We start from the raw sequence: 4,493 nt of genomic DNA on the forward strand, positions 1-4,493 counted from the left end.
CTCTGTTCCTAGTTACTTCTTGGTCTTCGTTTCTCTATGCTGCTGTTTTTCATTGCTGTTGCTGTTTAACACGAGGTATGATTGGCTGCGACGATAGAAGTGCTCTCGTGCGGAGGCCAGCAAAGCTGATCTGTTCGCTCCGTGGCGGGCGCGGCAATATTTATTCCACCCCCCACCCGCTCCAAGTGCCGCCGGGTACCCACCGGTGATACAACAGGTAGAACCTTCTCCTGATCAGGTGCTCGGTTTATCCAAGGTGAAGTGCTTGGGAAATGGGTCTTTGACCCTACCTTGAGTAAACGAAAACACCTGAGGAGTTCCATTGTGATTTTTTCTTGTGTCAGGCCTCCTGGTTACGGTGGCATTAGAATGAGAAATCTTATTATGAACTTTGATAAGCTTAAACTCGTACTTTCTTATATACTATCTGTAAAGACGAAGATGTGACAACGAGGTAGCGGCAGTGCTATCGCTGAGTGCGTGCTGCTGCCGGGCTCTGGAATAACCGCGGACGCCTAGAAGGCCTCGTTCCGCGCCTGGTTCTGCCTTCCTGGTTCTGGTGGTGCTTGAGTTTTTAAACCCTCTTTCAAGTGGTCGAGGTTGCTCCTGATCCCGTCCTGGAGCTCCGCAGCGGCACTGTAACGTCAGCAATGCCGAATAACGCCCCTTTGGCTCCCCAGCCACCGGCTGCTCCGCTTGTCTGCTCCGGCACACCTCGACAACGGGACCCGGCTGTCTTCAGTGGGCTCGGCGACTCTGACGTCGAGGACTGGCTGGCTTCCTACGAGCGGGTCAGCACGCACAACCGCTGGGACGACGCCATGAAACTAAACAACGTCATCTTTTACCTGGCTGATGTCGCCAACCTCTGGTTCCGCAACCACTAAGGCGATATCGCCACATGGTCCACGTTCAAGACGAGCTTCACTGAGGTATTTGGCCGTCCTGGCGGGCGCAAACTTCGCGCCGAACAGCGTTTACGCGAACGGGCTCAGCAGCCTGGCGAGACATTTACTAGTTATATTGAGGATGTGGCGGATCTTTGCAAGCGCGTGAACAGCGATATGACCGAGGCTGATAAGATCCAAAATATCATGAAGGGTATCGATGAAGATGCGTTCCAAATGCTTCTAGCCAAGCAGCCGGCCACCGTGGCCTCCGTCATCAGCTTGTGCCAGAGCTACGAGGAGCTCCGCAAGCAACGCGTCCTCACTCGTCGCACCGTACAGCCTGCCGACGTCCTGTCCGCTGATGTCGAGACCGCAGGAGGGCAGCAGCTCAGGCATGAGATTCAGAAGTTCATTCGAGAGGAGATCGCACGCCAACTAGCGCTCATCTCTGGAGTTCGGAACCCCCCGCCAGCGCTGTTTCCCACCCTTCAGCAGACGATCCGAGCCCAAGTCGCGGAGGCCCTGCCACCCCTGCCCCAGCAACCTGTGGCTGCCCCTCTTACGTACGCCGCCGTTCTTGCCAGACCACCATCCCATCCCTTGAGCCCTTTTCAAGACGCCACTCAAGCGCCGCCACCTTCGACGCCCCCGCCTGATTTCTCGTATCGGGCTCAGGTGGCACAACCGTCGCCTCGCTTCACGCCGGCAGTCTCGCACTACGGTCGTTTGTGGCGTACTAGCGACAATAGGCCTATTTGCTTTGCCTGCGGCTTCGCCGGCCATGTAGCCCGCTACTGCCGCAGACGTCCTTCTTCGCCTGCTGACGTCCTGCCACCATCTGCGTATGGGACTTACACACAGCCGCCCCGCGTGCAAGCGGACCCATTGCCTCCTGCCTTCTCTACCAACCGCAAGGCTGCCACCTCTCATCGTTCCTCTTCTCCGTGGCGCCGTTCCCTATCTCCTATGCGCCGTCGGGCCAGCCCTTCCGCTGCGGAAAACTAATGAGCGCAGTTCCCGAGGCAAGAGGTGCGTCCCCTGGGAACTCTACAAGGCCTCTGCTCTCACCAACAAACGTTATTGATGTTTTTGTCGAAGGTGTTGCAACCTGTGCTCTCGTGGACACCGGAGCTGCTGTCTCAATTATGGACGCGAAATTTTGTCGCAAACTGAAGAAAGTCATGACGCCATTTTCGGGAGTTTCTCTTCGCACTGCTACCGCCGAACAGGTCGAGCCGCTCGCAACCTGCACCGCGCGAGTCGTTATTCAAGACGTCTTGTACATCATTCAATTCCTGATCCTCTCCTCTTACTCCCATGACGTAATTCTAGGATGGGACTTTCTTTCTGAGCACTCCGCCGTCGTCGATTGTGCCCGCGCCGAAGTTACTTTCTCTGCCCAACGCCTACCCGGCCGCACCGTCTCCTGAATATCCGGCCAAAGTACACCTGTCTCACGATGTCGAGCTCCCGGCAAATTCCTCTGTCCTTGTATCCCTCTCGTGCGCCTCACCACGCAGCCAACCTGCTGTAACTGTACTCTTTACCCCCTCGGAGTTATTTCTTCGCCGCAAGAACATGCCGCTACCCTTCGCTGTCCTCACGGTGACCTCCAGAACGACAGCCATGCTCGTCAGCAACCCTCTCTCATCTCCAGTGACCCTGATTCATGGTGAATGCCTTGGGTGCGTCGAACCGGCTGAACTTCTGCAACTTGACGACGACCGAGAAACTGCTCTCCCGCCATCGCTGGACTATCTTACTCCTGTTCCCCTGTCACCCCCACCGCCCTCTGACATTCTGTATAGCGCCATCGACCAAGATCTCACTTCTCCCTACCGTGACCAGCTGTTCCACCTGTTACACCAATTTCGTTCATCGTTTGACGCGTGCCAGTCTCCCCTCGGGCGTTCTTCACATGTCCACCATACCATCGATACCGGCTCCCATACACCTCTGCGACAGCGCCCATATCGCGTGTCAGCGACAGAGCGTCGAGTCCTCAACGAGAAAGTGGACGACATGCTCGAGCGTGGGATTATACAGCCGTCGCACAGCCCTTGGTCATCCCCGGTCGTTCTGGTTCGAAAGAAAGATGGCTCCATAAGATTCTGTGTGGATTATCGCCGCCTAAACGCAATAACTCGGAAAGACGTTTATCCTCTACCACGAATCGATAACGCCCTCGATTGTCTGCAGGGTGCGGAATTCTTTTCGTCCCTGGATCTGCGTTCTGGATACTGGCAAATCCCCATGTCCAAATGCGATCGTGAAAAAACTGCTTTCGTCACGCCCGACGGACTATACGAATTTAACGTCATGCCATTTGGTCTTTGCAATGCCCCCGCAACATTCGAACGCATGATGGATAACGTCTTGCGTGGCTTGCGCTGGAAGACGTGTATTTGCTACCTCGACGACATCGTTGTTTTCTCGGCCGACTTCTCCACACATCTGACTCGTCTGCGCCAAGTGTTGACCTGCCTCACCGCCGCCGGGCTGCAACTAAATTTGAAGAAATGCCACTTCGGCGCTCGCCAACTGACCGTACTCAGCCATGCCGTATCCCAAGCGGGCATCCTTCCGAATCCGGCAAAGCTTCGCGCTGTTGCCGACTTTCCAAAGCCCTCTACTCTCAAAGAACTGCGGAGTTTCATTGGCCTCTGTTCCTACTTTCGGCGCTTCATCCGAAATTTCGCTACAATCATTTCGCCTTTGACGCGGCTTCAAGCCCAGAACTCCTTGTCGTCATGGTCCTCTGAGTGCGATGAAGCTTTTGTTACCCTACGTCGACTCCTTACTTCACCTCCCATCCTTCGCCATTACGACCCTAACGTCCCGACAGAAGTACACACGGATGCTAGCGGCTTGGGCATTGGTGCTGTGCTCGCCCAGCGAATACCTGGATTTCCAGAATACGTTGTCGCCTATGCGAGCCGCACGCTGTCCAAGGCCGAGATCAATTACTCCGTCACAGAAAAAGAATGCTTGGCCATTTTGTGGGCGATAACCGAATTCCGACCATACCTCCACGGCCACCCCTTAGACGTAGTCACCGATCATCACGCTTTGTGCTGGCTGTCATCGTTGAAAGATCCATCGGGTCGCCTTGGCTGCTGGGCTCTGCGCCTCCAGGAGTACGACATTCGAGTCGTCTATCGCTCTGGCCGTAAGCACTCTGACGCTGACGCCCTCTCCCGGTCTCCGCTGCCTTCCGGCACTGCGACCATCTCGAGCATTGACTCCGAGCTGTCCTCGTTGCGCCCGGTAAACATGCTTGTGGAACAGCGCAAGGACCCCTGGATTACATCTCTCGTGCACCATCTGTCTAGGGCCCCCTACGGCAGCTGCCTCTCGCTCACTTCGGCGACAAGCCCGCCACTTCACTCTGCATGACGGTCTCCTCTAACGTCGCAATTACATGCCCGACGGTCGAAAATGGCTCCTCGTCATCCTTCGCCAACTACGAGCTGAAGTCAGCGCCTCTGTCCATGCCGACCCCCAGACTGCTCATGCTGGTGTTTTGAAAACCTACACTCGACTTCGGCACCGGTACTACTGGCGTGGAATGTACAGCTTTTTACGCAAGTACATTCACTCATG

The 4,493-nt window shown here is 55.7% G+C and overlaps 1 pseudogene; it reads left to right on the top strand.

Moving 5' to 3' along the window:
• The first annotated feature begins 650 nt into the window (after window positions 1–650).
• Window positions 651–1,895, top strand: LOC144120091 (uncharacterized; annotated as a pseudogene).
• The last annotated feature ends 2,598 nt before the right edge of the window (window positions 1,896–4,493 follow it).

Source organism: Amblyomma americanum, chromosome 2 (genome assembly GCF_052857255.1).
Source record: "Amblyomma americanum isolate KBUSLIRL-KWMA chromosome 2, ASM5285725v1, whole genome shotgun sequence".
Taxonomy (NCBI): domain Eukaryota; kingdom Metazoa; phylum Arthropoda; class Arachnida; order Ixodida; family Ixodidae; genus Amblyomma; species Amblyomma americanum.